The 11,719-nt window shown below is 35.2% G+C and overlaps 1 long non-coding RNA gene across 2 annotated transcripts in view; it reads right to left on the bottom strand.

Moving 5' to 3' along the window:
• Positions 1 to 899: 899 nt before the first annotated feature.
• LOC103889354 (uncharacterized) overlaps positions 900 to 11,719 on the bottom strand; it is a 72,564-nt gene continuing 61,744 nt past the window's right edge. For both annotated transcript variants that reach the window (XR_008527197.1, XR_008527198.1), the window contains 2 exons: positions 11,071 to 11,202; positions 900 to 1,590 (listed from right to left, as the gene is read on the bottom strand). This is a non-coding gene — a long non-coding RNA (uncharacterized LOC103889354). The remainder of the gene's footprint in view (positions 1,591 to 11,070; positions 11,203 to 11,719) is intronic.

Here is an 11,719-nt window from a genome sequence, read left to right as displayed (position 1 = left end):
CCTCCCACCTTTAAGTCAATAGGCTAAGAAGAAAGTTACAGTATATTTTGGAAATCAGAGAATATTTTGGAAAGCAATCAACGGTATTGGTTATTGAGGTGGGTATGGAGATAAGGAAAATAGAGAAATCAAAGATAGCTCCAAAATTCCAAGCCAGAGAGGGAACTTAGAAGAATGATAGTATTATTTAGCAAAATGGAGATATAAAACAAGGCAACCTTTATTATCTCTGTTTTATATATAATTCAAGTAAGGGAGGTAAAGGAAATCTGGTATTTCCAAGTATTCTCAATAAAAATGGATTGTACAAGAACAAACAGGAAAAAAAAAAAAGACTGGGAAAAATATCTTCACTATTCGGTTCAGGAAGCTGTCATCAGCTTCCACATTTGGAGGCTGTACCCAATGTATGAAAATATTGGAAAGAAGCCATGTAAGAGAAAACTGTGGTTAGTCACTGGTTATTCTCAGGTGACGTGCTCAATGCCTTCTGAAAGCTGTATCCAGGTGGTTTTCTAACCCTAACCTAGGGTTTCTCAACCTCAGCACTATTGATACGTTGGGCTGAAAACCTGTTTGTATTGTGGGGGGACTGCCTGGTGCATTCTATGATGTTTAGCATTATAATATCCTTGGCCTCTACTCACAGATGTCAGCAGTAACTCCGAGTGTTAACAACCACTAGTATCTCAAGACATTGCAAATGTGCCTGGTGGTGAGCAGGGGCGGTGGTAAAGAGGGAGTGGACAAATTAACCCCAGTTGAAAAATCAGTGCCCTAATTATAACTCCAATCCATTGAATTAACATTCTACCATTGTTCTTGACACATAATATCCCAGAAAAGTTTCTGCTATCCACTGAGGTAACAAAAATGGGCATTGTTCTCCAACCCATTCTCTGAGTCGTTCTACCTGACTGTAACTCCATTATTTGTAAAACACCCTGGTTGCATTGTGCCCAAGGTAGTAGTTAAGCATTTTATGTCCCCTCACAGAATTCACACTTCTCTTGTCTTATTTGCTTGTCTCTTTGTTGGACTTAAAAGCCTTTTTGCCATAAGTCTGCACCTAGTTAGTGTGCACTTACGTATGTAGTGTGTCCATGCAGCCTGATTTGTTCATATCAGTCCTGGAGTATGCCTGTTAGCTAGGCTAATAATAATGGTACCCATTGTTAGCCTCAGATGTGTTCTGGTTTGGATAATAAATCATGGTCATCCTTTTATGCCACTCTGGAAATAAAAAGGATGTATTCAACTTTGATGAAAAAGATGGTGAAATTACGATTCAATTGAAAATGAAATATGTAAGAATGTATATTTACCTCTTTCCTCCCCCATTTCCCCATTCCATTAACCTGAAGAAAAAAACCCCTTAGGAGTGAAGGGTGCTTAAGAGTAGACCAGAAGTTTAAATTTGTTCCCAGAAGGCAGAAGCAGCTGAATGCTTTTTGGTAGATGATCCAGAATGGTGCTGGCAACAGCCCACATCTTGCAGTAGAGAAGGTTGCCTCAGGACTGTTGCTCTTCTTTCTGACAGATCTTTGTAGAGTTTTCATATCTTTTTGGCAGCAGGTCTGCCAGTCAGAACTGGGAAGAGAATAATTAATGAAGAACTATCTGTGTAACAGCTAATCGAATTGCTTAAATCTTGCCAAATGTGTAATTAATGTTAGCTTTTCACTCACCTCCTCCAGTCCCTATCTAAATCAGAAGATTTATCCCTACAGAAATTCAACAATCTTCTCAAGGAGTACTATAACTTCTAATATAGGCCTTGGCATTCCAGAACAAAAATGCGAGATGATTGGGAAGCCAGTTGGTATCACTTTCTTCTCTATTCCTTCCTAAAGTGAAGACTGCCACACACCACTGAGAGAGAAAACTTCAGAAAAAACACATGCCAGCTACATAATCCTTTACCAACCAATATGAATGGCTAAGCAAGGACCACTACTCATTAAAGGAAATAATGGAAATAGGATGATCAAAGTGAACAAGCAGAATAAATGGCTTGAAAGGAAACAGTATACATAAGGGAAATTTTAAAAAAAGGTTATCAGTGTCTTCAAAAAATTCTGACTAGATGATGCATCTGGAAGGTATATAAGCTTAGACTGCTGTAGAAAATGAGTACTTAGAGAACAAGCAAGAGTTCCTGGAAATAAAGAAATAGTTGCCCAAATTTAAAAAGTGAAGGGAAATAATAGAAGTTAAAGACAATTAAATATCTCAGAATATACAGCAAAAAAGATTTGAAAGTTAAATATAAATAATCCAGGACAGTGACCATCTATCTATCCACTAGAAATTGAACAAGAGAATTCTGGGAGGATGGCAGAGTAGAAAGCACCAGAAATCTGTCTTTCCACCTAGACAACAATCAAATAGGCAAATTCTGTCTAATGTAACTCTTTTGGAACTATGGAGTCTATTAAAGGCTTGCAACTTTCAGGGAAGGCATGAACAGTGAATTGTGGTTAATTTCAGTCATTTTCAGCCATTAACACAGTAGCAGCTATACATCCCCCACATCCCCCACATCCCCAACCCCATGATAGGCAGCTATGCATGTTTTCCTAGAGCAAACTGCGCACAGCATGCAGAGGCCAGGGTTAGCACAAAAGACTCTGCCCTCCGAATATTGGGGATATGTGCTCTGATTGATGCTGCTAATCACAGAGGTGCAAAGAGGCAGGCAGCTACTGTTGCCGCACCTCCCTACATTATTGCAAACCCCTCCCCTTCAAGCTGAAGTGAGTTCTAGGGGATTTCATAACCTGGAGCTCTTTTTTCTACTCCCTTCATTTTTCTCTTTCTCCCATTTTTGGAGCCAAACATTAAAGACTGGGGCATTCAAAAACAATTGCATATATAGATATATAGGGACAATTAGAAAGTGACTGTTTATGCCCAGAACAGGGACAAAGGCAGCCTACAACAAGAATATATGTGTATGTGTGTGTGTGTGTGTACAGGCTTTTATATATTGTGTGTATGTGTATATATATGTATATACACACGTATATGTATCATCATGATTGCTTTCTTACCTCTCCCTAGTTTCTGTTTTCCTACACATAAATTTCTTCCCTGCTATATAAACCCTTAATTTTAGTCAGCCAAGCATATGGATTTGAGACTGATGTCCAGTATTAATTCGTTCCCATGCTGCTAATAGAGACATACCCGAGACTGAGTAATTTATAAGGAAAAAGAGTTTTAATGGACTCAAAGTTCTATATGGCTGGGGAGGCCTCACAATCATGGTGGAAGGTGAAGTGGGAGCAAAGGCTCATCTTACATGGCAGCAGGCAAGAGAGTGTATGCAGGGGAACTGCTCTTTATAAAACCATCAGATCTCATAAGACTTATTCACTGTCATGAGAACAGCACAGGAAAAACCTGCCCCTATAATTCAATTACCTCCCACTGGGTCCTAAACCATATCATCTCCCATCTCGCATCGGTTGCAGCACCTGATTAAAGCCTTCTTCCTTGGCAATACTAATTGTTTCAGTGATCGGCTTTCTTTTGCAGTGAGCAGCAGGACCTAGACTGAACCCCTGGTGTTTTAGTAACAAAAGCAGCAAGAGAAAAGCAACCTGCCATATACGAGGGCTACTCAATAAGATTATGAGCAAATTTTTCATGAGAGAATTTGAAGGCCAACGGCAGTGGGCCAAGATATTAAGAGTGCTAAAAGTAAAACAAAGAGTAAGAGTAAGTAAGTAAAAAAGTAAAAAGTAAAACAAAAAGTAAAAAGTAAAAGTAAAAAAGGTCAACCTAGAATCTTATATCTAGCAAAATTATCCATCAAAAGTAAGGGAGAAATTAAGACATTCCCAGATAAAGAAAAGCTGAGGGAGTTCATTACAACTAGATATTCCCTGCAAGAATACTCAATGGAGTCCTGCAGGATAAAATAAAAGGACACTGAAGAGTAATGTGAAGCCATATGAAGAAATACATATCTCAATAAAGGTAAATTCATAGGCAATTATAAAAGCTAATATTATTGTCACAATAGTCTATTACTTTTGTTTTCTACATGGTTTAAAAGACTAATACATTAAAATAATTCTAAAAGCTGGTAATATTGTAATTTTGACTTATAAATCCAAATTTTTTTACATAATTTAAGAGACTAATACCATTTAAATAATTATTAATGTATTTTGGACATCATGTATAAAGACATAATTTTGTGACATCAACAATTGAAAGGGGTGAGAATGAAGTTGTTAAAGGAACAGAGGTTTTGTGTATTATTGAAGTTACTTTGGAACAAATTCAAATTAGAATGTTACAACTTTAGGAACTTAAATGTAATCCCCATGATAACCACAAAATGTAGCTATAGAAAACAAACAGAAGAAACGTGAAAGAAATTTAAATGTTTCTCTACAAAAAAATAAACACAAAAGAAGATAGTGATATAGGATGTGAAGGATGAAAATGCTATAAGGCCTATAGAAAACAAATAGCAAAATGACAGAAGTGTGTGCTTACTTAACAGTAATTGCTTTAAATGTAAGTGGCATAAGCTCTCAAATCAAAAGACAGAGATTGGCAGAATGAATAAAATACATGATTCAAATATATGCTGTCTACAAAAGACTCACTTTAGATCCAGAGATACAAATAGATTGGAAGTGAAAGGATGGAAAAAGATATTTCATGCAGATAGTAACCAACATAGAGAAAGTCTGGCTATACTAACATCAGACAAAATAGTCTTTAAGTTTAAAAAGTTTACAAGGGACAAAAGAACATTATATATTAATGAAAGTTTTAATATAGCAAGAAGATAGATCAATTATAAACATTTACTCACCTAATAACAGACCATGAAAATATATAAAATAAAAACTGGCAAAATTGAAAGGAGAAATATAGTAGTATAATAATAGAGCCTTCAATACCTTGATTAAGAGTGTGTTGTTTAATTTCCACAATTCTGTGGAATTTTCCAGTTTTATTTCTGTTATTGATTTCTAACTTCATCCTCTAGAGATTAGAGAAGACACTTAATCAGATATCTATCTTTTTAAGTCTATTGAGACTTAATTTGTAGCCTAATATGTAGTGAATCCTGAAAAACATCCTAGATACAATTGAGAAGAATGTGTATGTTGTTGTTGGGTAGAATGTTCTGTGTATATATATATATATCTATCTATTAGATCTAGTTGGTTTATTGGGTTGTTTAAATCCTCTGTTTCCTTACTTATTTTCTGTCTGGTTGTTTCATCCATTATTTTTTATTTTATTTTTTGGAGACAAAGTCTGCCTCTGTTGCCCAACCTGGTGTGCAGTGGCATGATCTTGGCTCACTGCAGCCTCAGCCTCTTGGTCGCAAGCAATTCTTCCACCTCAGCCTTCCAAGTAGCTGGGACTAAAGGTGCATGCCACCATGCTCAACTAATTTTGTTTATTTTTTGTAGAGACAAGGTCTCAGTATTTTGTCCAATCTGGTCTCAAAGTCCAGGGATCAAGTAGTCCTCCCTTCTTGGCCTCCCAAATTGTTGGCACTACAGGTGTGAGCTACCATGTCCAGCCTAGTTTTATTCATTATTGAGAGGAAGAATCACAAGGGAAATTAGAAAATACTTAGAGAGCAATAAAAGTGAAAACACAACATACCAAAATTTAGGGGACACAGCAAAAGCAATCCTGAGGGAAAAATTTATAGTTATATATGCTTACACTGTAAAACAAGAAAGATCTCAAATCAACAACCTAACTTTACAACTTAAAGAACTAGAAAAAGAAGAATAAAGCCCAAACTAGCGGAAGTAAGGAATTAATAGATTAGAGCAGAGATAAACAAAATAGAGAATAGAAAACCAATGGTGAAAATCAATGAAATCAAAAGTTAATCACTTAAAAAGATCAATAAAATTGACAAACATTTGGCTAGATAAACTAAGAAAAAAGGGAGAAGACTCAAATTACCAAAATCAGAAGTAGGGACATTACTACCAACTTTATAGAAATAAAAAGGATTATAAATGTGTTATGAACAATTATACTACAAAAAATTGGATAACCTACATGAAATGAACAACTTCCTAGCAACAAGAAGAAACCTACCAAGACTAAATCATGAAGAAATAGAAAATCTGAATAGAAACTTGTAAGGATATTAAATCAATATTCAAAATCTCCCACCAAAAAAAAAAAAAAAATCTGGACCTGATGGCTTCACAGGCAAATTCTACCAAACATTTAAAGAAAAAAATAATAGCAATCTTTCTCAAACTTTTTTTAGTTGAGGAAAAAGAAACACTTCTAAATTAATTTTAGGAGGCCAGCATTTACTTGATATTAAAGTCAGACAAAGAGACTACAAGGAAAGAAAACTGCAGACCAATATCCATTGTAAATATTGATTAAAAAATCCTCAACAAACTACTAGCAAACCAAAATCTGCAGCATATTAAAAGGATTATATACATAGCAACCAAGTGAAATGTATTCCTGGCATCTAAGGATGGTTCAACACATGAAAATCAATCGATGCATTATACCACATTAACAGAATGAAGAAAAAAACACATACTTAATTGATGCAGACAAAACATTTGATTAACTTCAGTGCCCTTTTATGATAAACAAAAGCCACTTAACAAATTAAGAATAGAAGAAAACTACCTCAACATAATAAAAGCCATAATTTAAACAAAGTAATCATTATACTCAGTGGTGCAAGGTTGAAAGCTTTTGCTCTGAGACCAAAACACAAACATGTCTTTTCACCACTTCTATTCAATACAATATTAGAAGTTCTAGCCAAGGCATTAGGTAGAAAGAGAAAATATTAAAGGCATCCAAGTTGGAAGGAAGAAGTAAATTTATCTCTGTTTGCAGATGAGATGATCTTATATGTAGAAAACCCTAAAGATTAACCTCACATACAAAACTGTTAGAACAAATAAATGAATTCAGTAAAGCAGCAGGATACAAAGCCAACATGCAAAAATTAGTTGCATAAAGACTTGTACAGTTACACAAGTTAAACTATAAAACTTTTTTTTTTTTTTTTTTTTTCAAAGTAGAGATGAGGTCTTGCTATGTTGCCCAGGCTGGTCTCAAACTCCTCATCTCAAGCAATCCTCTCGCCTTGCTTTCCCAAAGTGCTGGCATCAGAGGTGTGAGCCGCCACACCCAGCCTAAACTATAAAATGTTACTGAAAGAAAGAATACATAAATACATGAAAACACATCCCATGTTCATGGATAGATTGGAAAACTTCGTATTGTTAAGATGTCAATGCTCTCCGAAGTAATGTAAAAATTCAGTGCAATGTTTTTCAAAATTCCAATGATTTTTTTTCATAAATAGAAAAACTCATCCAAAAATTCAAATGGAATTCTGAAGGGACCTCAAATAGACAAAACAATCTTGAAGAAGAACAAAGCTGGAAAAATCACAGTTTTATATTTGAAAACTTACAACAAAGCTACAAAAATCAATACAGCATGGCACTGGCACAAAGACAGACATACAGGCTAATGGAATAGAATACAGAGCTCAGAAATAAACCCTAACACATATGATCAAGTGATTTTTGACAAGGTGCTAAGACTATTCAATGTAGAAAGAATACTCTTTTCAACAATGGTGCTCAGAAAACTGGATTTTCCCATGGAAAAGAATGAAGTTGGGCCCTTACCCAACACTATATACAAAAATTAACTACAAATGCATCAAAGACCTAAATGTAAGATCTAAACTAATAAAACTCTCAGAAGAAAACATAGAGCAAAAGCTTTATGACATTGGACTTGACAATGACTTCTTGGACTTGACACCAAAGGCACAGAGAGCAAAGGAAATAATAGACAAATTGACTTCATTAAAATTAATTTTATACATCAAAAGACACTAGCAATGGAGTAAAAATGTGAACCACAGAATGGGAGGAAATATTCTCAAGTCATATGTCTGATACCCTTATCAGAATATAATATCTAGAATATATAGAAACTTCTGTAACTTACAACAAAAAAAGCAAACAACCTGATTCAAAAATGAGCAAATTTTACTTGAATAGACATTTCTCCAAACAAGATATACAAATGGACAATAAGTACGTGAACAGATGCTCAGCATCACTAATCATTAGGGAAGTGCAAATTAAAACTACCATGAGATAACACCTCACACTCATTAGAATGACAAATATCAACAAAATAAAATAGAAAATAACAAATGTTGGCGAGGATGTGGAGAAACTGAAACCTTTGCACCATTAATGAGAATTTATATGATACAGCCATTGTGGACAACAGTATGGCAGTTCCTGAAAAAATTAAAAATAGAATCATTATATGATTCAGCAATTCCACTTCTGAGTATATACCCAAAATAATTGATAGAACCCTAAGAGATATTTGTACACTCATGACAATAGCAGCATTATCCACAGTAGCTAAACCATGGAAGAAACTCAAGTATCCATCAGTGGATGTGTGGATAAGTAAATATGGTGTATACATACAGCAGACTATTATGCAGCCTTAAAAAGAAGGAAATTCTGATTCATGCTAAAACATTGATGAACCCTGAGGATGTGCTAAGTGAAATAAGCCTATTACAAAAACACAAATGCTGCATGATTCCTTTTATATGAAGTACTTAGAGTATTCAAAATCATAAACACAGAAAGTAGAATAGTTGTTTCCAGGAGTTTGGGGGAGGAGGAATGTGGAGTTATTGCTTAATGGGTATAGAGTTTCAGTTTTACAAGATGAAAAGAGTTATGGAGATGGATGGTGGTTATGTGGCATAACATTATGAATGTATTTAGTACCACTGAATTGCATACTTAGAAATGGTTAAGACAGTATTTATGTATGTGTATTTTATCACTAAAAAATGGAAAAAGAAGTTCTAGAAAGAGTGAATAGGGAAAACAGAGGGATGGAAATGATCAAAGATGTAATAAAAGAAAATTATTCAGAGTTTTAAAAAAGACACAAATCTGCCATTTGAAAAAGCCCACAAAGTACTGAATGGGTGAGAAAAAGATCCACCAACTTATCCTAGTGAAATTTCAGAAACTTTTGAAGACTTTGTAAAGGATATGGAGAGAAAGGTACTATTCATTTATATAATGAATAACATTACTAAAATTTGACTTTGTAAATGCCGTTTGTTTCCCAGCAATAATGAATCAACTATAGATGAGATTCTAAAGATCGATTAAACATATACAGGAACAAAATGCAAATATGATCAGGGCCCCTGCATTAATCTGTAGGGCTGTGCACTGCTAAACTCCAGGAGGCACTGTTCTCAAAGGAGGCAGTAGTGCAGCAGCCCTGAATGTAAAACAATCCCACTGATGGGCTAGTGTTGGACAACATGCAGGGCCTCAATTGGAAACCAGAAGTTGAGGCTTAGTATACTACTGAACAATTAATTCAGGAACCTATACAAGAGCTAAAAGATTGTGTGAGCGTGTGTGTTAGCATGTTTGTGTGTTCATACACACGTAAAATGAAACTCAGGAGAGAAAAGGAGGCGGGGGACCAGTGTGTGTACTGAATATCTTGTATTGGGAGTGAGAAGATACTATCGAAACTTGAGTCATCAAAAAATAGAGGTAGAAATGTATATCAGTCACAGTGGAGAGCAAAAAGGAAACCACCAGAACTAAAAACAGAAACTGGGAAATGGTGTAAGTGACAGGGAGTAGGACAGGGAATGTAACTTTTAATATTGTTTGAATTTCAAAAATATATGTATTATTTTGTAACAATAATAATAAAACTAGATCAATCTGTTTTTTTAACCACATCATTACTGTATAATTACTCGCTTGCCTGGTGACTTTCCAGAGGAGCATATGCAAATCATATGCAGAGCAAACAGGCTCCACATCCCTTCAGGACTATTTATGCCTCATGCTTTCTTTGACTGTAAAAAAGTTGAGGCATAGGATGCTATTTTGTATTCTAATTGTGTGGACAAATTGTCAGTGGACTACATTTCCCACGGGTTATGGAGCTCTCTGTCCCCCTTGGATATTGGTGAATGTATCTCAGATATAATCGACTACTAACACTTCAAGATCTTTATTACATATTGATTCCTTAAATACACAGATTTTATTTGAGCCTCACAATAATTCTGTTACAATTCAGAGCAGGTATTACTATCTTCATTTTCTAGAAAAAGTTAAGCAAGGTTAAGGTGTCTCAAGTCATTGAGAAAGGGAAAGAGCCAGCACCGTCATCCTCTCCCTGCCCCATATGGTTTCTTAAGGTGATGGAGATTAAGTAATATTAATGCATACAGGCAGCTCTTAAAAAATGTGAAAAACACATTACCAAAGAGGAAAAAGCAGTCACTACAAACAGGAAATCCTTGTAAATGCCTCAGCTATAACCTTCCTCACCCTGAACTCTTGTTAAAATTGAACAATATGGTAGTTAAAAATGTGTCTCACAGAAAGGGCTTTTGAAGGGAGCTGCAAAAGTAAAGAGAAACAAAAAGAGGAAGAAAAGTGAAAAGCTTTCCTTAAAAATGTGGAATTCCATTTAATTGCTGTGCTTGCCTGGGTCCTACGAAGCATCTTATGTTCTGAGTCCTATATTCCAAGTGCTTGCCTATATCCTGTAAAGCGTATTCTGACTCAGAATAAAACAATGTAAAAACTAGCCTATGATTAATCTTTCTACTTGATTCTGACATTTATTCACCCTTTCTTCCTATGTGCAGAAGTGGAAGTGGGCGTGTGTGTGACAATGGGGGGAAAGTGGGATGAATGGCAGGGGTTAGAATAGGAAATGTAACTTATTTTTAATGTCATTTGAATTTGCTTAATATGTACATATATGGAAGGGTTGATTAAACTATAGATAGGAAAGCATTGACCAAAGGGCTCTTTTCTAGAATGCCGTCTGACTCCTTTAAAGTTAAAATATTATTAGAGGACCATAAATTTAATCAGGAGTTTCTGAGTATATTCTGCTTTTCTTTTTCTATTAGAAATTCAAAGCTCTGCCTTCACAACACAAAACCCTTGACTTAAACTGAAAATAAAAATTTTTAGATACCTCAGAAGCAGGACATTCCCTTTTTCTTGGCCCACCTGGCATCAGTGTGAATGTTTGGTGAACCTTGTCCAAATTCTGGCTCTTCCCATATTGATTCAGTTTCTATCTGCTAGAACAAGGTGACCTGCCAAGCTGTAGTGAACAAAATACGATGACTCACATAGTTTTTTCTTTTATTTAAACAAGTTAAGTGCAAAGACCATTGATAAGAGCAATTTTTAGCAACCTTGTTATCAGCTTATAGTGAGGCAGTCTCTCTTCCTTCCTCCCCTTTCCACCCACCCCATAGTCGTAAAACCCTCACCAGAGAGAAACAATTTATAAAGCGTTTAAAGACAACTTTCAGGTTTGAGTGTTAGTATTTAAATGTGGAATTACTTTGAATTTGAGGCGCTTAGCCAAATTGTTACTAAAATATACTCTTTTTCTTGGCAATTACAACTGTAGACAATGTAGAGTGTTTATTTCATGTGTACCTAGCCATAAACGAATTCGAAAGTAATTTAACTTAAAGCTTTAACTAATTCTTTTAATCCCAATAACATAAAGCAGTGTGTTTGGATCAGGAATCATCTTATATAACTGGCATTTAATAGGCATGACAAAATATATAATAAAGAAGTATATAACTTTTGTTGCAGCTACATTA

The sequence above is a fragment of the Pongo abelii genome, chromosome 6, assembly GCF_028885655.2.
Source record: "Pongo abelii isolate AG06213 chromosome 6, NHGRI_mPonAbe1-v2.0_pri, whole genome shotgun sequence".
Lineage (NCBI taxonomy): Eukaryota > Metazoa > Chordata > Mammalia > Primates > Hominidae > Pongo > Pongo abelii.
This window is presented reverse-complemented; position numbering and strand designations above follow the sequence as displayed.